The following is a 25,000-nucleotide window of genomic DNA, read 5'->3' as shown; positions in this document are numbered from 1 at the left end:
TGACACAGAAACACAGGCTATACATACATCGGTGGAGAGAGGGAGAGAGAGAGAGAGAGAAAGAGAGAGAGAGAGATAAGACTATTAGCCAATTATACTGGGCATGATTAGGTGGCCAGTTGAAAGGGCTGAATGGAGGAACCCCCTACTCTGTGTGATAAATTTTGTGGGATATCCTTGTTTATGTGACCATTATTTGACCAGGAGAACCCCATTGAGATTCAAATGGGGTTTTCCAATGGGGACTTCCTCCTTTGCAAGGGGGACATGACAATATGTGCTATAGTGTACAAGATATAGGAATACAGTGCAGTCCGTAAGTATTTGGAAAATGGTACAATTTCTGTTGTTTTGGCTCTGTACTCCAGCACATTGGATTATTATATAGGTGTTCAATCACTTCCTGAGTGCAGGTATAAGAAAGCTTTCAGTATCTAGTCTTGGTTCCAGACTTTTGATTGCCTTTGTAGTCTGTTATTGTTGTTTGCCAGCATGAGGACCAGAGTTGTGCCAATGCCAGTCAAGGAAATCTATACACTCTTTATCTGCCTTGAACGTGCTCATCGAACACACAGATTTCCTGGGAACGCCACCGACACTGAATTTTCCCCCACAAGCTCTCCGCAGGGGAGAGAGAGCGATAGACACAGTAACAGATCCACACCACTACAATCACATCATTACAATCACATCATTACAATCACATCATTACAATCACACCACTACAATCACATTACAATCATACCATTATAATCACATCATTACAATCATACCATTACAATCACATCATTACAATCATACCATTATAATCACATCATTACAATCACATCATTACAATCATATCATTATAATCACATCATTACAATCATACCATTACAATCACACCATTACAATCACATCATTACAATCATACCATTACAATCACATCATTACAATCATATCATTATAATCACATCATTACAATCATACCATTACAATCACACCACTACAATCACATCATTACAATCATACCATTACAATCACATCATTACAATCACATTACAATCACACCATTACAATCACATTACAATCACACCATTACAATCATACCATTACAATCACACCATTATAATCACATCATTACAATCACATTACAATCATACCATTACAATCACATCATTACAATCACACCATTACAATCATACCATTACAATCACATCATTACAATCATACCATTACAATCACACCATTACAATCCCATTACAATCACACCATTACAATCATACCACTACAATCACATCATTATAATCACATCATTACAATCATATCATTACAATCACATCATTACAATCATACAATTACAATCACACCATTACAATCATACCATTACAATCACACCATCACAAGCACACCATTACAATCATACCATTACAATCACACCATTACAATCACAATGTTACAATCATACCATTACAATCACACCACTACAATCACATCATTACAAGAATACATTACAATCACATCATTACAAGAATACATTACAATCATACCATTACAATCACATTGTTACAATCATACCATTACAAGAATACATTACAATCACACCATTACAATCACATTGTTATAAACACACCATTACAATCATACCATTACAATCACACCATTACAATCACATCGTTATAATCACACCATTACAATCATACCATTACAATCACACCATTACAATCACATCGTTATAATCATACCATTATAATCACACCATTACAATAACACCATTACAATCATACCATTACAATCACACCATTACAATCACATCATTACAATCACACCATTACAATCACACCATTACAATCATACCATTACAATCACACCACTACAAGCACACCACTACAATCACATCATTACAAGAATACATTACAATCACACCATTACAATCACATCATTACAATCATACCATTACAATCACATTGTTACAATCATACCATTACAATCACACCACTACAATCACATCATTACAAGAATACATTACAATCACACCATTACAATCACATCGTTATAATCACACCATTACAATCATACCATTACAATCACACAATTACAATCACATCGTTATAATCACACCATTACAATCATACCACTACAATCACACAATTACAATCACATCGTTATAATCACACCATTACAATCATACCATTACAGTCATACCATTACAATCACATTACAATCATACCATTACAATCACATCATTATAATCACACCATTTCAATCACATGATTAGAATCACACCCACAGCTTATGTGTAAGAGTGATGAGCTCAAATGAAAGCAGGTAGAACCAGCGTAGAAGGAGGAGGTAGAGGAGGAAGAGGAGAGGAGGAGAAAGAGGAGAGGAGTTGGGAAAGGAGGTGCACACAGCCTCAGTCTCATCACACTCCCTTTGATACTGGACCTGTCTTTGAAGCGCACATGCAAATACATAGACTAATTAACCAATCAAACAGGCCTGTCAATTAATCAATCCAGCCAGCCAAGTTAATGGAGAGATATATAGTGACAAATTGTAATTAGCAGCAAGTGTTATTGAAAATTGGCAGGGATTCTTTACGGAAACAGAGTATACAATTGTGAATATGTGGATTTTTGATATTATGATAGATATCACATATTCACAGCAATGAAAGAATCGCATAATAAGAATGTAATATGAAGCGTTGCAATATCCTGTTAATGCATTTTCTTTCAATATATTTTCAGATAGTCTCTTTAATGGTCACCATCTGTTACAGTGTCACAGAGGTATATTGTACCTAATTACTCAACTAACCAATGAACCAATCAGCAGACTGACCATTTAGGCAGAGGCTGTGGGATCTGCTGGCTGTCAATCACTCAAATGCCCAATCAGCAGACGGAGAGATGGAATGTGGGCGGGGCAGGGACCCACCTGACAGGGTTTGGTCTGAGCCGCTGTAGGAAGTGCAGGAGATGAAATCCTGCGATTGGTTGTGTGGGATTCTACCAGAAAAGCCCTCGGCCAATCGGTAGTCAGGAGTGAAAAGCAGTGCTAGGGGTCAGAGGGGAAAGGTCACAGTGCAGTCGAGAGGGTCATGCAGGACGTGCAGAGGGACAGGGATGTGGACACGGACAGAGAGCTCTCTGACTGTCACACGACAGAGAGAGACAGTGTGATAACTCCTACAACCTCCACAGCCATGGATACACACACACACACACACACATAAACACACACAAACACACACACACACACACACTCACACTCACACATAAACACACACACACACACACACATAAACACACATAAACACACACACACACACACACACACATAAACACACACACACACACACACACACACACTCACACTCACACTCACACATAAACACACACACACACACACACACATACACACACACTCACACTTAAATACACACAAACACACACGCACATTATACACACCCACACACACACACACACACACACACATTATACACACCCACACACACATGCACACATACACTCACATATATATACACATACACACACAGACATACACACACACACACACACATACACACTCACATACATATATACATACACACACACACACACACACTCACATACATATACACATACTAACACATACACACACACATACACACACACTCACATACATATACACATATTAACACATACACACATACACACACACTCACATACATATACACATACACACACATTACACACACCCACACATACACACTCACATACATATATATACACACACACACACACACACACACACACGCAGACATACACACACATACACTCACATATATATACAGATACACACACAGACATACACATATACACACACACACACACTCACACACACACACACACACACACACACACACACACACACACACACACACACTCTCCCTGCGCACTCACTGTTGTTGGCGGGCGTGTCGCTGAGGCAGTATCGGTCCTGTGGGGGCTGCAGTGAGCTCTTCCAGCGGGGGTCAGGGGTCAGGCCCAGCTCCTGGAAGCTGGAGGACTGCAGGATCTGGGTGGTGGCATAGGGAGTGGTCTGGGCCCCCCCGCCCCCCGGGATGCGGTACCCCGCCTTGCTGCTGAAGTCTATGCTGCTGTAGATGGCCCCGTCCGACAGCATGGTGCCCGTCTTCTCCCGGTGCCCAGAGGGCAGCACGTCTGAGAGAGCGAGAGAGAGGGAGAGGGCTTCTGAGCTGGCTGCTAATTTTAACCCTTAGAAGAGTAGGTTTCTTGCAATGTGTTTCAACATTCTAAGTCAATGTTCTAGAACTCTGCTGCTGCTTCCCGTTGCCAGCAGTGATTGTGACATCAGCACCAGAATGTTCAGTTGAGAACATTCTAATCACACGCTCATGACCTCGCGGGGTTAAAGGTGAAGGGGCAAACAGAGCGGGGTCACCGAGCGTCCCAACGGGCGCTTCAGTCCCGCCCTGCTTCGGCCTCTCCAGCTGAGCTAATGTGCTTCTTTTAAGTTTCCGTTTCCTCACTTCACTGGCTAATCTGGTCACACCTCACCTCACCTCGCCGCCCATATTTCTGTCCTGACTGAAACAGCGGATGAGGTGACTCATGCTCGGTGTTCCTGTTCTCTGGGACGCACTCCAGCCCGGTTAGCAGACCCGCTCACGCGTCCAGGCAGACAGATTCACGGTCAGGAGCTGTTCCGCCTGACCGCTCCCGCTACCCCGGGGGGCGGGGCGGGCGTGGTGCGGGCCGGCCGGGGTAATTAAAATCTGCCCCAGCTCCCCCCGGGGCAGAGCTCTGTGGTTACAGCGCTGAGAAATTAATTGGCTTCAGAGGCGGCCAGCGTTTTACACCTCTCCCCTCAGGAGCCTGACCTCTCCCTCTGCGTCTCACTCTGTTTCTCTCTCTGTGTTTCTCTCTCTCTGTCTCTCCCTCTGTCTCTCTGTTCCTCTCTCTATCTCTCTCTTTCTCTCTGTTTCTGTTTCTTTCTCTCTGTCTGTCTCTGTCTCTCTCTCTCTCTCTCCCTCTGTCTCTCCCTCTGCGTCTCACTCTGTTTCTCTTTCTCTCTTCCTCTCTGTCTCTGTCTCTGACTCTCTCTCTCTTTCTCTCTGCCTCTGTCTCTCTCTCTCTCTGTCTCTCCCTCTGTCTCTCTCTGTGTTTCTCTCTATCTCTCTCTTCCTCTCTGTCTCTGTCTCTCTCTCTCTTTCTCTCTGTTTCTGTCTCTCTCTCTCTCCCTCTGTCTCTCACTCTCTCTCTCTCTCCCTCTCTCTCTCACTTTGTTCCTCTGTGTGTTTCTCTCTTTCTCTGTCTCTCTGCCTCAATTCAATTCAATATGCTTCATTGGCATGACGAATGTGTATGTTCGTATTGCCAAATCAGTTAGGCACATGGCAATGTATTTTCTCTCTCGCTCCCTGTCTATCTCTGTTTCTGTGAAATTCAAATGTGCCTTATTGGCATGTAAACCTGTGTTGCCTGCGATACATCACTACACACTCTCCTACTGCCAGGTCACGTGACATACTGTATACAGATCAGTTCTGTCCCGGGGGTGTCAATCAAGCCGATCCCCCCCCCCCTTACCGCCTCGGCCGAAGTTGGCCCCGCCCTTGGCCCCCCTGGAGCTGCTGTTGACCGGCAGACTGGTGGAGGGCCAGGAGTCCCCCAGCCAGGGCAGCCTGGGGTCCCCAGATTTCAGCAGCCCCGGCCTAGAGAGGGAGAGAGAGAGGGAGAGAGAGGCAGAGAGAGAGAGGGAGAGAGAGAGGGAGAGAGAGGCAGAGAGAGAGAGAGAGAGGGAGAGAGAGGCAGAGAGAGAAGGAGAGAGAGAGAGGCAGAGAGAGAGGGAGAGAGAGATCAAAGTTTTTTGGAATGTTTGCCAGTGTTCTAGAACTCATTCGCATTCAGTCACCAGTGGTGATTGTGACATCAGCGTTAGAATGTCCAGTTAAGAACACTCTAGTCACACACTTGTGAACTAGTCGTGGGTTAAATAGGGTGACGATGCTTTGCTTCATTTCTTAGCGGCTGCAGGCGGCGTTGGCGCTTCCAGCCCTTCTGAAAATGCTTTCAGGCTGCGCTCTCAACCACGGAAGGCCCAGCATCACGGACATCCCCTGATCTGGTGGTGCTGAATGTGCTGACCTTGGTGCTGAAACTGTACTTTAAGTGGGAGGTCTGTCACCAGCCCAATGCAGTCCCACACCCCAACACACACTGAGAACACATTACCAAATAATGCCCACTCCCATGTTTCTGTGCCTCTGGCTTCCCCTGACCCAATGCAATTGGGATGTAATGTGCACATGCACTTATCTATCTAATGCTGATTCATTCATTCATTCACTCACGTATTAGCGCACATGTGCACTGTGCTCAGATTGATGATCCAGTCAAGCCTTTCTCTGCTGTGTTCTAAAGATCCAGCTGATCACAATGTGCACAGACATTGACACGTGACATTTGTGGGAGTTGAGTCCTTTTCTTGGGACAGAACATTCCCGGCTGCCCCAGGGGCCCCAGGGGTGTCGTCACAGACGCTGGTGTGACCCCTGGGGGGGGGGGGGGGTAGTCTGGGGGTTGTGTTCTGGCAGAGGGGTGAAGGTCAGTCCCAATCAATCCTCGGAGTCATGACCCCATTAACCCCATGGCCTGATGGGATGTACCGTCCCTCTCCTGTGCAATTACAGGCACAGTGAAAACCAGGTCTCTGCCCCCCAGAACAGCTGCACCAGTATATATGGCTGTGGGGAATGTCAATCACCGGTAGCGATTGTGACATCAGAATGACAATTTTCAGTTTAGAAGACAGAGACATTGCAGGAATGGGAGGGGCCAATGGAGAAGACCAGAGGGGATAAACATCTTTTTTGTTTAGGGTTGTTTGCCACAACCTCACACAACATTACCACAACCTCACACAACATCACCACAACCTCACACAACCTCACCACAACCTCACACAACATTACCACAACCACACACAACATCACCACAACCTCACACAACATCACCACAACCTCACTCAACCTCACTACAACATCACACAACATCACCACAACTGCACAACATTACCACAACCTCACACAACATCACCACAACCTCACACATTACCACAACCTCACACAACATTACCACAGCTGCACAACATCACCACAACATCACTCAGCATCACCACAACATCACACAACATCACCACAACTGCACAACATCACCACAACCTCACACAACATCACCACAACCTCACACAACATCACCACAACCTCACTCAACCTCACTACAACATCACACAACATCACCACAACTGCACAACATTACCACAACCTCACACAACATTACCACAACCTCACACAACATCACCACAACCTCACACAACATCCCCACAACCTCATACAACATCACCACAACCTCACACAACATTACCACAGTGGTACAACATTCCCACAACCTCACACAACATTACCACAACCACACACAACATTACCACAACCTCACACAACATCACCACAACCTCACACAACATCACCACAACCTCACACAACATCCCCACAACCTCACACAACATCACCACAACCTCACACAACATTACCACAACCTCACACAACATCACCACAACCTCACACAACATCACCACAACCTCACACAACATTACCACAACCTCACACAACATCACCACAACCTCACACAACATCACCACAACCTCACACAACATCACCACAACCTCACACAACATCACAACCTCACACAACATTACCACAACCTCACACAACATTACCACAACCTCACACAACATCACCACAACCACATACAACATCACCACAACCTCACACAACCTCACCACAACCTCACACAACATTACCACAACCACACACAACATCACCACAACCTCACACAACATCACCACAACCTCACACAACATTCCCACAACCTCACACAACCTCACCACAGCTGCACAGCGTTGAGGAACGCTGTCTAAGAGCTGGGTATGGAAGTCTTACGGGCTCATGCATTTCAGCTGGGCCTGGATTCATTTCCCACAATCCCTTGCAACAGGGTATATCTCACCTTCCGTTGCCTAGCAACGCCCTGTCACCACGTTGGAACGTCACTGACGGATGGAGCACAAAAGACGGACGTCGCCCGACGGAAGGAGGAGGAGAGAGAGAGATAGAGAGGGAGAGAGAGAGGGAGAGAGAAAGAGAGAGAAAATACGTGTCAATCTCAGGTGCTGTCAGAACAGGCAGAAAGGGAAGGGTGACCTTTAAGAAGCGGAGTGTTAGGGAAATGACATGCGTGGCAATTAGTCTCATTTCAAATGCAGTTTTCACAATTACAGAGGAAACGCAGGGTTAGTTAGAAGGCATGTTTCTCACAATGAGATGCAGGTCTACGCACAGATCCTATGTGGGACTGGCTCTAACCTATGGCGCCAGATCTGGTGTTCAAAGTCTTTCGGGTGATTTGTATAAAAATAGCATTGTCCATCGTTTTATATTCACATCTATCCCGCGTAAAATAAATCTTAAATAAAATTTAAAATACTAAATGTATCTTAAATAATTTCAGTGAAGCAAGGCCATAGTGAATGGGTTTTATGTAAAAAAGAAAAAAAGAAAAAAGCGTACTTGAATAATGTACAGAATGATTAATTTAGTACTGTAATAAAGGGCAGAGTTAAAGGGGCATTGAGAAGCATTCAATAACTCCTGAGTGCAGTCAGATTTCCTGTGACAATTGAGCCAATGTTAACAGGGTCAGATCGGCGCAGCTTTAGGGCCCCTTAGCAAGGCCCTCAGCCCCACACTGCTCCAGGGGGGGGACAGTCCCCTGCTTAGTCTAATCAACTGTAAGTCACATTCGATGAAGGCGTCAGCCGAATAGACGCCTCTCGTGCAGGTTGACTACACGGCGCCGTATGAGGCCGGACTCCCTGGCTCTGCGGGGAAGCAGCCGGGCCGCCACGCCCACACGGCGCCGTTTAACGGGCCGAGGCAGCGCCGATAGAGACCGCACTGAAGCCCAACGTGGGGGGTCTCCATTCAGACCGGACTTCACAAGCAAAATCACCCGTCAGCCTCTCTCCTTCACATCCCAGCCACTCTCACACAACTCACGAAGAAGAGTTCGGGTTGGAGGACACACACGAAACAAGCAGGCAGGGCAAAAATGCCCATCGTCCATTTTCACGGCCAAGTCCAGTTTCCATTGTCAACCTTGTCAATTTCTTTTCCCGCTCTCTCGGACAGGGCCTCGGAGATAGCGGTTAGCGTCGGCAGCGGGGACAAAGTGGAGAGGGCAGACTCAAGGTTTCTCAGCCCCGCTGAAGGCCAGACTCAGCCCTGGATTCAGCCCTGGATTCAGCCCTGGATTCAGCCCTGGATTCAGCTGCTTTCAGTAGCCCCATGCAGAGTGGGGAGTGTTCTCGGACAGTGTTCTAGAACTCTGCTGTGACATCAGCATTAGAATGTTCCGTTAGCAACATTCTACAAATGGTACAAATGCTTGTCACTGGGGTGCTGCCCTATAGGCACGTACAATTGTACCACGAGCCAGCAATGTATAATTCATTTGTACCATTCTTTTGCTTGGAAAGCATACTGATTCGTACCCAAAGAGAACACTCCTGTACTTTGAGGGTGAATGGTCAGAGAGTGTGAGGAGAGCGTGAATGGGCCATAACAGCAGGCCTGCTGAGCCCGTCTCCATCTGCACGGACCTCACAGACCAGCAAAACACAAACTGAGCCCACCTCCATCTGCACAGCCCTCACAGACCAGCAAAACACAAACTGAGCCCACCTCCATCTGCACGGACCTCACAGACCAGCAAAACACAAACTGAGCCCACCTCCATCTGCACGGACCTCACAGACCAGCAAAACACAAACTGAGCCCACCTCCATCTGCACGGACCTCACAGACCAGCAAAACACAAACTGAGCCCACCTCCATCTGCACGGACCTCACAGACCAGCAAAACACAAACTGAGCCCACCTCCATCTGCACGGACCTCACAGACCAGCAAAACACAAACTGAGCCCACCTCCATCCGCACGGACCTCACAGACCAGCAAAACACAAACTGAGCCCACCTCCATCTGCACGGACCTCACAGACCAGCAAAACACAAACTGAGCCCACCTCCATCCGCACGGACCTCACAGACCAGCAAAACACAAACTGAGCCCACCTCCATCCGCACGGACCTCACAGACCAGCAAAACACAAACTGAGCCCACCTCCATCTGCACGGACCTCACAGACCAGCAAAACACAAACTGAGCCCACCTCCATCCGCACGGACCTCACAGACCAGCGTGACTCACTCATCGGACACATCATCTCCTAACAAACGCAGCAAACAAACACAACCGAGAGATCTCAGGAGGAACACTGGTCAGAGAGAGAAGACAGGCTGAGCAGAAAAGCAGAAAGAGATTGTCATTCATATACATGAGACAGACTTAATAACCAATTAGTTCGACTGTGTCTACAACTGCCACTCGTCACTAAATGCTAAATAATGAGATTACACAAAGTTTTATCATAATAAACTCCTGGATGTTTGTGGTGGTTTTAGTATGTTGCTGTTGAGACAGAGAGGGGGAGGGGGAGAGATAAAAAGAGAGAGTGATGGAAAAATGAAGGGACAGAGAAAGAGAGGTAATGTCTCTGGTGAGGAATTCAGAACACACAGACAGGTACTGGATGATCAGAACATACAGACAGGTTCTGGATGAACAGAACACAGACAGCTACTGGATGATCAGAACACACAGACAGGTTCTGGATGAACAGAACATAGACAGGTTCTGGATGATTAGAACACAGTAGACAGGTTCTGGATGAACAGAACACAGACAGGGACTGGATGATCAGAACACACAGACAGGTTCTGGATGAACAGAACATAGACAGGTTCTGGATGATCAGAACACAGTAGACAGCTTAGAGGCGAGTTTGCAGTGAGACAGCGATATGTCTGTATTTCAAATTCCCCAGCAGGTGTGCTAAATACAGTGCAAACTCAATGCGGTGTATCACAGACAGGATGTTGACCGTAGAAATGCAAGAACTAGAATTGTTACGCTTACTGAGAGCAATGATCAAATGTGTACAGATTCCAGGCTGTAGTATTGGATATAAATCTACATTAAAATTCCAATGCGGGTTCAATTCTATACTGGAACTCTAGCGTTGTGTTTCCAGAACACCAGGGTAGATGTAGGTTAAGGGTTCCTAACCCTGGTCCTGGATGACCACGGTTAAGGGAGGCTGTGATGGGGTTTTTTATTGACCTTACAATCTACAACGTCAGAAAGTAAAAGACCTGCCATGTGTTTCTTCCACTCAGGAACTTCTACTGACCAATTAAGTACTGAGTTACTTGTAATCAACAACTTCAACTGACCAATTAAGTACTGAGTTACTGTAACAACAAGTTCAACTGACCAATTAAGTACTGAGCCACTGTAATCAACAACATCAACTGACCAATTAAGTACTGAGTCACTGTAATCAACAACATCAACTGACCAATTAAGTATAGAGTCACTGTAATCAACAACTTCAGAGCCAGCAGAACTCAGGACCAGGGTTGGAGATGCCTGGGTAAATGGTGATATGTTGGAGGTGTTTTTAACCCATTCTAGTGTTTGTACATCTATGGTGAGGATGTGAGACACACACACACACACACACACCGATGCACACACACACACACACACACACAAACACACACACACACACACACAGACACATGGGCAGTACCTGCACGGGTAAAGGTGAAGGATTGGACTGCAAAACAAGAAGACAGAGAGAGTGTGTGTTAACGAACTGGCTGCCCTCAGGATGAGAGAGACACACACACACACACACACACACACTCACACATAGACACACACACAGATTTACAAACACAAACGGTGCCATACTGGACATCTGCCTTGTGACTGTAAGTGCAAGGAGGCAGCAGTCTAGTGCGATGGCTGGATAACTGGGTTTGTCGAGGAGAGGTTGCCAGCTCCATTCCCAGGTGTGGGCTCTGTCAGGTCATTTCCCAGTGGCCCTGCCTGTTGCAGCTCTGAGCAAAGCTACTTAACCTAAATCTCCAGCTGCGTGGGAGTGCTGTTTGTAAAAAATGTCAGCAGTGCGAGTCACTTGGGACACACCTGTCTGCTCAAAGCCTAAATGTAGGCCAAGTATTAAGCACATCAGCCGCTCTGGGTAAACCTCCAGAAGCAAACATTTCTTAAAGATATTTATCTGGATTTTGCAGACTGTTTATGGCAAACATAGCACTGAGGGTGGCACTGCCATTAAAGTTCTACATTTTGAGCAGGCCCCTGCTGTGGCTTACTGTTTGCATTTGCACATCAGAGTTGGGGATGAGCTGGGGGGAGATCAGACTATTTGTCCCTGTTCAGTTGCCTGTGAGGGAAAGTTTCACTTGTATGTACCTGCGCTTGTGTACAGGTGTGTTGTGTACCTGCTGAAGCCCTTGTGTACAGGTGTGCTGTGTACCTGTGTAGTTGTGTGAAGGTGTGTTGTGTACCTGCGTAGGTGTGTACAGGTGTGTTGTGTACCTGCATAGGTGTGTGCAGGTGTGTTATGTACCTGTGTAGGTGTGTGCAGGTGTGTTGTGTACCTGCGTAGTTGTGTGCAGGGGTGTTGTGTACAGGTGTGTAGGTGTACAGGTGTGTTGGGTACAGGTGTGTTGTGTACCTGCGTAGTTGTGTGCAGGGGTGTTGCGTACAGGTGTGTAGGTGTACAGGTGTGTTGCGTACCTGTGTAGTTGTATACAGGTGTGTTGTGTGCAGGTGTGTTGTGTACAGGTGTGTTGTGTACCTGCGTAGGTGTGTACAGGTGTGTTGTGTACAGGTGTGTTGCGTAAGCTGCGTAGTTGTGTGCAGGTGCATTGTGTACCTGCGTAGGTGTGTACAGGTGTGTTGGGTACAGGTGTGTTGTGTACCTGCGTAGGTGTGTACAGGTGTGTTGGGTACAGGTGTGTTGCGTACCTGCGTAGTTGTGTCCAGGTGCGTTGTGTACCTGCGTAGGTGTGTACAGGTGTGTTGGGTACAGGTGTGTTGTGTACCTGCGTAGGTGTGTACAGGTGTGTTGGGTACAGGTGTGTTGCATACCTGCATAGTTGTGTCCAGGTGCGTTGTGTACCTGCGTAGGTGTGTACAGGTGTGTTGGGTACAGGTGTGTTGTGTACCTGCGTAGGCGTGTACAGGTGTGTTGGGTACAGGTGTGTTGTGTACCTGCGTAGGCGTGTACAGGTGTGTTGGGTACAGGTGTGTTGTGTACCTGCGTAGGTGTGTACAGGTGTGTTGGGTACAGGTGTGTTGTGTACCTGCGTAGGTGTGTACAGGTGTGTTGGGTACAGGTGTGTTGTGTACCTGCGTAGTTGCTGAGACCCTTGCGTTTCTTCCTCCTCCAGTACAGCCAGGCGCTGAAGCCCATGAGGATGATCCAGCAGGCCCCGCCCAGCCCGGCGATGAAGGCCGGCTGTCTCAGCACATCTGATAGGCTGCTGGAGCTGTCCGTCATCTCGTCCGGCAGCTCTGTACCTGGTGATGCACGCAGAACGCAGTTAAGCGTGTGTGTGTGTGTGTGTGTGTGTGTGTGTGGGTGTCAGTGTGTGTGTGAGTGTGAGTGTGTGTATAGTGTGTGTGTAAGTGTGTGTATGACTGTGAGTGTGTGTGTGAATGTGTGTGTGTGTGTGACTGTGTATAGTGTGTGTGTAAGTGTGTGTATGACTGTGTGTGAGTGTGTGTGTGTGAGAGTGTGTGTCTGTATAGTGTGAGTGAGTGTGTGTTTGTACTTGGAAAAAAAAGGGGTATCATGTGAAGTATTCAAGTCTGATGAACACAATATTTAAGGCCCACATACACCAAGACACACCCACTGCCACTCCCCCTTGTCCCTGATGCCTCCCTCACTGATGATGCCCGGCACCTAGCCCCTCCCACCTTGGTGAGGCCCCACCCCTTTGCCCCTGGCCCCTCCCTCACCGACGGTGATTGGCAGGGCCTGGCTCCGGACGCCCACCCCGGCGCTGGTGGTCGCAGCCACCTCCACCCGGTACTGCACCCCCCCCCTCAGACCCCCCACCAGCACCGAGCGGATCGCCGCGTCAACCGTCCTGTTCACATGGAAACGGGACTCATTCGCCAGACACCAGATCTGAGAGAGAGAGAGAGAGGGTGGGAGGAGGGTGAGAGAGGAGAGAAGAAGTGAGGGAGGGAGATATAGGGGGGGAGAGAGAGAGAGAGAGAGAGAGAGAGATGAGTGAATGTGGGAAGGGAGAGAAGTAGGGAGAGTAAGAGGAAGAGAAGTCAGTTCAGTTTCTGCAGCTTTTGCATCTATGTATTTGTTAACCGAGTCCTTTTAGCACCAGGACTGACCTAACGCCCCTAACACCTCCCCAACACACCAGAGACCCAGGACCCACACTGCAGTAGGAGGAAGTGCCGCATAAACTGCAACACAACGCAGCACTCTCCATCCGACAAGGAGTGCCCCAGGGACCCTTATGGGCCCCCTAGCAAAAGGACAGCATGCCATCACTAAGGAGCTCTGCACAAAAAACTGCGCAAACACAGGATGCCACAAACTCAGAATGGTCCATTATCACAGAGAAAGACAGGGGGGGAGGTGATGGGGGGGGGGGTAAGTCCATTATCACAGAGACGGGAAGAGGACCTTTCCTTAGATAACTCTGATGTGTCTACACCCCATCCCTCCCCGGGCCCGTAGGTACCCTGTACTCCTGTATGATCCCGTTCTGCTGGTCGGGGGGAGGGGGGTCCCAGGACACGCTGATGGAGGTGCTGTTGTGGTTCCCCACCGTAACCACGGTGATCTGCTGAGGGGGGGCGCTGGGAGCTGGGACACAGAGAGGGAGGCGGTGTCAGTCCCAACATATAACACATCAAATGTACACATTGAAACCTGAATTTAAGGACTATAAACACAGGCAGAGAGTGAGTTAACATGTCAGGGAGCCTTTTTCAATGATAGGAAGGGATTTACAATGGTCTTGTAACAATGTTTTAACAAAAATCTTACCAATTGTACCTTTAACGTCAGTTTTTGCTAAAATATTCACATGGTCATATCTCCAGAAATCTTTACTCAATCTCACCAGAAGTGATACCTCCTTTTGTAGCTCTCATTTAGCACTTTAGCATACAATGAAAAATAAATAATAATAATAAAATAATAATAATAATAGTAATATGCTATGCGGATGATACCCAACTCTTCATCTCGTTCCCACCATCTGACACACAGGTTTCAGCCCGTATCTCTGCTTGCCTGAGTGACATCCAGAGCTGGATGGACAACCACCATCTAAAGCTCAACCCAGGTAAGACTGAAATGATATTCATCCCTGCTAATACCTCTCCCCATCTGGATCTCTCCATTTCCCTCGGGGATACCACACTCAGAACATCACCCAGTGCAAGGAACCTCGGCGTGGTGATGGACAGCAGACTGTCCCTCTCCGAGAACATTGCGGCGGTGACCCGGTCATGCAGGTTCTTCCCAATCAACATGCGGAGAATCCGCCCCGTTCTCACCCCCTACCCGACCCAGCTCCTGGTCCAAGCGATGGTTCTGTCCCGCCTGGACTACTGCAATTCCCTCTTGGCTGGACTCCCAGCGTCCGCCATCAGACCCCTCCAACTTATCCAGAATGCAGCAGCTCGTCTGGTCTTCAACCTTCCCAAATACTCACACTTCACCCCCCTGCTTACTTCCCTCCACTGGCTGCCTGTCATGGCTCGCATCAAATTCAAAACATTGTTGCTAGCCTTCCAAGCAGTTAAGGGGTCTTCCCAAGCTTACCTACAAAAAATCTATCATCTACACCCCTGCCAGACCTCTTCGTTCAGCCTCCACAGGCCGCTTGGCACGTCCCCCTCTTCGAACCTCCACCTCACGCTCACGACTACTGTCTGTTCTGGCTCCACGGTGGTGGAATGAACTCCCCGTTGAGGTCAGAACTGTAGAATCTCTTCCCACCTTCAAACGCAAACTGAAGACGCACCTATTCAAGCAGCACCTCTCCCCGTCCCTCCCTACCTCCCTGTGAACCTTAATTGTTGTCTTTCTGTGATTTATTTTGTGTATCGGTATTTTTAGTTGGCTAGGTAAGCAGTGTTTGGATAGTTAATTTATGGTCACTTTTGCTTTGTTGTTTGTTTGTTTATTTGTTTGTTTAAAAAAAAAAAAAAAAAAATTCAAATAGGCCCTGGTCCTTATCTTTGTTGTGCAGGTAGCAGTTGAAATTGTACTTCCCTCTAGGGTCTTTCAGCGCACTTATCCCTGGTTATGGGTATGCACTTTGTTGTACGTCGCTCTGGATAAGAGCGTCTGCCAAATGCCATTAATGTAATGTAACGTAATAATAAAGTCAAATCTGAATCTGAAGCATCGAGCTGGGTACATATTATACTGCCCATATGAAACATATAACCTGGTTTCCCACAAGGTTACACGCGGGTTTTTATTTTATTTGAACAGAGGTTTCTCTGCCAGTGGGAAAATATGATAAATATGATATCCCAAAAACACACACATAGTCCTGTGGAGATGCCTAGGGGTGTTTTTTTCTTTTTGGACAAAACCTTAAGTTCTAATATTATGTGTTGGCGCCAGAGGAAATATGGCATGTGTGGTGTGTGTGCGTGAGTGTGTGTGTGTGTGTGTGTGTGTGTGTGTGTGTGTGTGAGTGTGTGTGCGTGAGTGTGTGAGTGTGTGTTGGTTTTGGGCAGTCAGGCTGGCGGGTTGCCTGTTCTGGCAGGTCTGTGTGTGTTTAATTATAATAACAGTGGTGTGGGGGGTTGCCAGGCGTGGGTCTAACCCCCCCTCACGGAGGTTTATCCTCATCCCATTTGCTCCTGTTTTCATTTGGAATCAGCTCATAAAAACACCACATCACCGCTGACACCAACACATAACACACTCACACATGCATGCGCGCACACACTCATACACACGTACACACACACACTCACACACTCACACACTCACACACACTCAGACTCACACATACACACACACTCACACACTCATACACACAGACACACTCACACACTCACACACTCTCACACACACACACACACACTCACACACTCACACACTCTCACACACACACACACTCACACACACACTCACACACTCTCACACACACACACACACACACACACACACACACTCACACACACACACATACACACTCACACACTCACACACTCTCACACACACACACACACTCACACACACACACACACTCACACACACACTCATACACAGTGACTGCGCATTTCGTCTCCCCCATTCTCTGTCTCACAGTCTCCCTCCCTCTCTCTCCTTTTCTGTTTCACTCTTTCAAATTCTAATTCTAAATCGTTCTCTCTCTATCTCTGCCTCCCTCTCCCCATCTCTCTCTCCCTCCCTCTCTTGCTCTCTCCTGCTCTCTGTCTCTCCCTCTCCCCATCTCTCTCTCCCTCCCTCTCTTGCTCTCTCCTGCTCTCTATCTCTTTAGAAAGCGCAGTACTTATTACAATTACTGAGTTTTTTAAACGGACTTCCCCCTCTGTCAATCTGCTGTCTCTCTCCCTCTCTCTACCTCCCTCTCCCTCTCTCTCTCCCTCACTCTCTTCCTCTCTCCCTCTCTCTCTCCCTCTCCCCCTCTCTCTCTCCCTCTCCCCATCTCTCTCTCACTTTCTTCCTCTCTCCCTCTCTCCCTCTCCCCATCTCTCTCTCTCACCGTCTCTCTTTCTCTCTCATCACAACGGAACACTAACAGAGAGGCAGTTTGAATCAGGGATGTACAATAATTATGCAAAGAGAATTTACCTGGCTAAAATCTCTGCGCTGCCTATTGTTATGTGAAATATTTAATTTGTCATGCACAAAGGGTTCCATTTGATGCCATGCAAACTGGCAGGCCAAGCTCACTCATGCATGGTGTGTGTGTGTGTGTGTGTGTATGTGTGTGTGTGTGTGTGTGCGTGTGCATGTGTGTGCGTGTGTGTGCATGTGTGTGTGTATGTGTGTGTGTGTGTGTGTGCGTGTGCATGTGTGTGCGTGTATGTGCATGTGTGTGTGTATGTGTGTGTGTATGCATGTGTGGAGGTTGTGTGGGCGAGACAGGGAGTGTGTTTATGGTGTGTGTGCTCATGATTTACGTGTGTGTGTGTGTGTATGTGTGTTTATATGTGTGTGTGTGTTTGATGGTCTGTGTGTGAGTGTGCGTGTGTATGTAGTTGGTGTGTGTCAGTGTGTGTGTTCATGATGTATGTGAGCGTGTTAATGGTTTGTGTGTGAGTGTGTGTGTGTGTGTTTATGGTATGTGTTTATAGTGTGTGTGTGTATTCTCAGCAGTGTCATTAGCTCATAAATGAACGAGTGAACGGGTGAATGAAAAGGTACGGGATGAAAGAGTGATTACCGTCCTCCGTGGTGCGGGCTGTCAGGGACTCGCTGTCCACGCCCTGGAACTCATTAAAGTAGGGGCGGGCCTTGATCTCGTAGACCACGCCCTTCTTCAGCCCTGATAGGACGATGCTCCGCTCTGAGGGCAGCCTCAGGTCCTCCGTCTCCCAGCTGCCCGGGGAGGGGAGCCCCGACGTCTGCCTGTACTCCACCCTGTACCCCTGGATGAACTGGGACTGGTGGTCCACCTGGAGAGGGCCAGGAGAGAGGGAGAGAGGAGGGGAGAGGAGGGGAGAGGGAGGGAGAGGGGAGAGGAGGGGAGGAGAGAGGGAGAGAGGAGGGGAGAGGAGGGGAGAGAGGGAGGGAGAGGGGAGAGGGGAGAGGAGAGAGAGGGGAGGGGAGAGGGAGAGGAGGGGAGAGGGAGAGGAGGGGAGAGGGGAGAGGGGAGAGAGGGGAGGGGAGAGGGAGAGGAGGGGAGAGGGAGAGGAGAGATAAGAAGAGAGATATTGGTCTCTGATGGACTGAGTTTGGATATGTCTACCAGCAAGACAAAGGCAAAGAAAACCTGCAGAAGATAAATAAAAGTAAAAGCAGAATGAACAACAAGACATAGACACACAGTATTTTTACAACTGAGAAGAACGAAAGAGCAAGACAGTTAGAAACAAGAAACGGGAGGAGATGAAAGCCACATTCGGCAGATAGGAGCATTTCAGTCTACAAGACATTCATTTTAGCACCAGTGTTGACATATCACACCCTTCCTCCCCCAACACCTTCCAAACACACCAGATACAGGACCCACATACTGCGACACAACACAGCACTCTGTATGCTAGCACGGTGTGCCCCTGGGACCCTTATGGGTCCTCTTGCACATTGAGTACCATCACTAAGGAGCTCTGCACAGGCAAAAGGGCAAAAGGAAGAGAGAGGGGGGGGGGGGGGGGCAAAGAATTAGACCAGTCCATTATCAGAGACAGAACTGAGTTCAAATACTATTTGTTTTCAAATACTTTTCTGTGCTCTGTTGATCTTGCCGGGTGCGTTTCAGCTTGCAGGGAGGAGCAGATGCTTGGGCATCTACTACAATCCTTTCTACTTTCTTTGTTCCAAAACAGCAGGGATGCTTAAGTCAAAGGCATAGAAGCATTTGAAACCAAAAAATACTATTTGAAACCCAGGTCTGATCAGAGATAAGAGGGTGGAAGGGGGGTGTTTGAGAATTAGACTGGTCCACTATCACCACAGAGAGAGAGAGAGAGGGAGAGAGAGAGAGAGACAGAGACAGAGAGAGAGATAGAGAGAGAGTGAGAGGGAGAGAGAGAGAGATAGAGAGAGAGAGCAAGAGAGAGAGAGAGAGGCTGCACAAACATGCAGAGCCAGGGGCCACTGAGGGCCACGATCCTGTCAGACAGGCCCATTCTGCCCAGAGACAGGAGAGGTATCGGAGCAGTGTGATGAGGCAGGGCTGATGAGGCAGGGCTGATGGCGCGCTGTAATAGGCAGTTATCAGCAGAGTGGAGAGTGTGAGCCAGGCTCTTAACAGGCACATAAACCACCTGCTCCTCTTCCTCACAGACGGGCCGGTCAGCGCCCTGGCTCCGCTCCGCCTCTCGCTGAAGAAAGCCCAAACCCAGCGCTGGATCCCAGCGCTTGGACAGGCCCGTGCGTGTTTTGGGAAAGGCGTTTCTGCAGCTTACATTACCTCTGCCACCGAGGAAATCACTGGCGTACAGGCAATGAGCGGGTTCTGTAAACGTGCCGAAAGAACGGCTCAGGGACTGAATTGCGAAGCAAGGCTCCAGAGCTGCATCGCAAAGCAAGGCTCCCCCGCTGAGGCAGAACAGCTCAAGCTAGGTTCTGAAACAGCTGGTAGCTGGTTGAGCAGTTCAGACCAGCTCCCAGCTGGACATGGTTTGACCAGCGCAGGCAGAAACCAGCTCATTGCCAGCTCAAACCAGCTCAGACCAGTTTATGACCAGTTTGACCAGCTCAATTTTCAAGCAGGTCGAGCTGCAATAATTGGATTTTACCGTGTCTAGAAATGACTTCCAAAGCCACGTTCTGTAATGGAATTGCACAGCAAGGCTCAACACGTGCAGCAGAAAGCCAGGGAAAACAGCCCTCCAAGGTTTCGAAAAAGGGAATCGATTTTCAGGATGGCTATATCGACAGCTTTTTTGTCAGACAATGAAGGCCTCTAGCCTCAACGTGGAGGGCAGGAAGTGGCGTTGACCAATCACGGCGCGGCTCACCGTCCATGTGACCTGGATGCTGGTGGGACTGAGGACCGCCGGGTTGTGCAGACGAACGATGACATCACTCAGCTCCTTCTGCACGTGGTGGTGGTCCACCCCTGGGGCGGGGGGCTGATGTCTGGAGGGGGGAAATTTCACACACACAAACCTTAAAAGACCCAGAAACAACCCCCCCCCCCCACCAGAGTGACGGAGGCTACAATAGAGTGCAAATCAAACCCAGGGACAAGTGTGCTGAAGACCCCAGAGGAAAGTACAGCTCCAAGTCTGAGAATAATCACACAGGTAAAAAGGTGAACCCCTGAAGAATACAACTTTCCAAGCAGTATCCACGGCTGGCAGCTAGAATACAGGGAGGGATAGGGTAATGGATATTGCTGTTTATTACCACTATTATTTTTCATTAAAGCCCCTCAACTCCACCCACCATTACTGAGGGTCTAAACACACTATTGTTATTATTATAGTACTGCATTATTGGTTATATTGTTCTTGTTTTTTGTAAGCAAACAATTGTTTTGGCAATAATATGCTGATGTGTGGTCATGGCAATAAAGATAATTCGAATTTAATTGAGAGAGAAAAAGAGAGAGAGAGGGAGAGAGAGAGAGCGCGATGAGGGAGAGAGAGGGAGAGAAGAGAAAGAGAGGGAGAGGGAGAGAGAGAGAGGGATTAAGGAGAGAGAGAGAGGAGGGAGAAGAGGAGGGAGAGGGAGAGAGCGCGATGAGGGAGAGAGAGGGAGAGAAGAGAAAGAGAGGGAGAGGGGAGAGAGAGAGAGGGATACAGAGAGAGAGAGATAGAGGAGGGAGAAGAGGAGGGAGAGGGAGAGAGAGGGAGAGAGAAGAGAAAGAGAGGGAGAGGGAGAGAGCGAGAGGGATAAGGAGAGAGAGAGATAGAGGAGGGAGAAGAGGAGGGAGAGGGAGAGAGAGGGAGAGAGAGAGAGGGATAAGGAGAGAGGGATAAGGAGAGAGAGAGATAGAGGAGGGAGAAGAGGAGGGAGAGGGAGAGAGAGAGAGAGGAATAAGGAGAGAGAGATAGAGGAGGGAGAAGAGGAGGCAGAGGGAGAGAGAGAGCACACAGGATGGCTGGTCTCTCAGTAGTACTCTCCACGTACGCGGGCACACAGCCCATCTGGGAGTGAGAGTGAGAGTGAGTGTGTGTGTGTGTGTGTGTGTGTGTGAGTGTGTGTGTGTGTGTGTGTGAGTGTATGTATATGTGTGTCTGTACATGTGTGTGTGTGTGTGTGTGGGGTGTGAGTGTGTGAGTGTGAGTGTGTGTGAGTGTGTGTGTGTGTGTGTGTGTGTGTGTGAGTGAGTGTGTGTGAGTGTGTGCGCGTGAGTGTGTGTGTGTATGTATGCGTGTGTCTGTACATGTGTGTGTGTGTGTGTGTGTGTGTGGGGTGTGAGTGTGAGGTGTGTATGTATGTGTGTGTGTGTGAGTGTGTGTGAGTGTATGTGTGAGGTGTGTGTGTATGTATGTGTGTGTGTGTGTGTGGGGTGTGAGGTGTGTGTGTGTGTGTGTGTGGGGTGTGAGGTGTGTGTGTGTGTGGGGGGGGGGTGTGGGGTGTGAGGTGTGTGAGGTATGTGTGTGTGCGTGTGTTTGTATGTGTGTGTATGTGTGTGAGGTGTGTATGTATGTGTGTGTGTGTGAGTGTGTGTGAGTGTATGTGTGAGGTGTGTGTGTATGTATGTGTGTGTGTGTGTGGTGTGAGGTGTGTGAGGTATGTGTGTGTGTGTGGGGGGGTTGATTTCACACTCCATTTCCTAAAAGGTCACTTGCACAGGTTTTCCGCTGCAAGGTTTTTCTTCCACAGTCTTACCGCTCGGAGGAGGATTCCCGTTTAACATGAACATGGAAACGCTCCAGAACATTATTCAATCATTCACTGTACACAATCTTTCAGAAGACAATATAACTGGAAACAATGACAAATAACTCACACACTGCTTCAGCCCTGACCTGGGTTCAAATTGTATTTGTTTTTGATTCAGGAACGTTTCTGCTGTTGAAGCTTGCCTGTACCCGGGTTCCTCCTGAGGATCCTTCCCACTGGGGAGTTTTATTCCCTCGCTGGATAATTAGTGAGTTGAGGCTCAGTCAGTTTTCTCTGTGTGTAAAGTGTGTTTGTGACCGTGTCTCTGTGAAACGCGCTGCAGGAATAGAACAGAACTGAAACTGGCTGACTGGCCCTTGTTGTGTGCTCCCGCTGTCAGAGGTAGGGTGCACGGTTTGGGGGTTCCTCTGGGAACGTACCTCGTGTGCGGACGGGTTCAGAAATGGCATTGGTTTAGGGGTAGAGGGCATATTCTGGGGTACAGTACCTTGCGTGTGGACGGGGGTATACTCTGGTATATTCTGGGGTACAGTACCTTGCGTGCGGACGGGGGTAAACTCTGGTATATTCTGGGGTACAGTACCTTGCGTGTGGACGGGGGTATATTCTGGTATATTTAGGTATATTCTGGGGTACTGTACGTTGCGTGTGGATGGGGGTATATTCTGGGGTACGGTACCTTGCGTGCGGACGGGGGTATACTCTGGTATATTCTGGGGTACGGTACCTTGCGTGCGGACGGGGGTATATTCTGGTATATTCTGGGGTACAGTACCTTGCGTGTGGACGGGGGTATACTCTGGTATATTCTGGGGTACGGTACCTTGCGTGCGGACGGGGGTACACTCTGGTATATTCTGGGGTACGGTACCTTGTGTGCGGACGGGGGTACACTCTGGTATATTCTGGGGTACGGTACGTTGCGTGTGGATGGGGGTATACTCTGGTATATTCTGGGGTACGGTACCTTGCGTGTGGATGGGGGTATACTCTGGTATATTCTGGGGTACAGTACCTTGCATGCGGATGGGGGTATATTCTGGGGTACAGTACGTTGCGTGTGGACGGGGGTGTATTCTGGTATATTCTGGGGTACAGTACGTTGCGTGCAGATGGGGGTATACTCTGGTATATTCTGGGGTACAGTATGTTGCGTGTGGACGGGGGTATACTCTGGTATATTCTGGGGTACAGTACCTTGCGTGCGGACGGGGGTAAACTCTGGTATATTCTGGGGTACAGTACCTTGCGTGTGGACGGGGGTATATTCTGGTATATTTAGGTATATTCTGGGGTACTGTACGTTGCGTGTGGATGGGGGTATATTCTGGGGTACGGTACCTTGCGTGCGGACGGGGGTATACTCTGGTATATTCTGGGGTACGGTACGTTGCGTGCGGACGGGGGTATATTCTGGTATATTCTGGGGTACAGTACCTTGCGTGTGGACGGGGGTATACTCTGGTATATTCTGGGGTACGGTACCTTGCGTGCGGACGGGGGTACACTCTGGTATATTCTGGGGTACGGTACCTTGTGTGCGGACGGGGGTACACTCTGGTATATTCTGGGGTACGGTACGTTGCGTGTGGATGGGGGTATACTCTGGTATATTCTGGGGTACGGTACCTTGCGTGTGGATGGGGGTATACTCTGGTATATTCTGGGGTACAGTACCTTGCATGCGGATGGGGGTATATTCTGGGGTACAGTACGTTGCGTGTGGACGGGGGTGTATTCTGGTATATTCTGGGGTACAGTACGTTGCGTGCAGATGGGGGTATACTCTGGTATATTCTGGGGTACAGTACCTTGCGTGTGGATGGGGGTATACTCTGGTATATTCTGGGGTACGGTACCTTGCGTGTGGACGGGGGTATACTCTGGTATATTCTGGGGTACAGTACGTTGCGTGCAGATGGGGGTACACTCTGGTACATTCTGGGGTACGGTACCTTGCGTGCGGACAGGCTCGGACATGCCGCTGGGGTCCCCGAGCCCTTGGGCGTTGACGGCGCGGACGATGAACAGGTAGATGGTGTTCGGGCGGAGTCCTGTCACCGTGTAGCGCGTGTCCTTCACATGATCCGCCACCGTCTGCCAGCTGTTACTGACCAGCTGACTGCAGGGGGGAGTCAGCCAATCAATCAATCAATCAATCAACCAGCCCAATCAATCAATCAATCAATCAACCAGCCCAATCAATCAATCAACCAACCAGCCCAATCAATCAATCAACCCACCAGCCCAATCAATCAATCAACCAACCAGCCCAATCAATCAATCAACCAACCCACCAGCCCAATCAATCAATCAACCAACCAGCCCAATCAATCAATCAACCAACCAGCCCAATCAATCAATCAATCAATCAACCAACCAACCAACCAAATCAATCGATCAATCAACCAACCAGCCAATTAAAACAATCAACCAACAAA

At 48.5% G+C, this 25,000-nt stretch overlaps 1 pseudogene; it reads right to left on the bottom strand.

The window, feature by feature from the left end:
- LOC133133581 (roundabout homolog 2-like) overlaps positions 1–25,000 on the bottom strand; it is a 113,222-nt pseudogene that overhangs the window by 10,140 nt on the left and 78,082 nt on the right.

The sequence above is a fragment of the Conger conger genome, chromosome 7 (assembly GCF_963514075.1).
Source record: "Conger conger chromosome 7, fConCon1.1, whole genome shotgun sequence".
NCBI lineage: Eukaryota > Metazoa > Chordata > Actinopteri > Anguilliformes > Congridae > Conger > Conger conger.
This window is presented reverse-complemented; position numbering and strand designations above follow the sequence as displayed.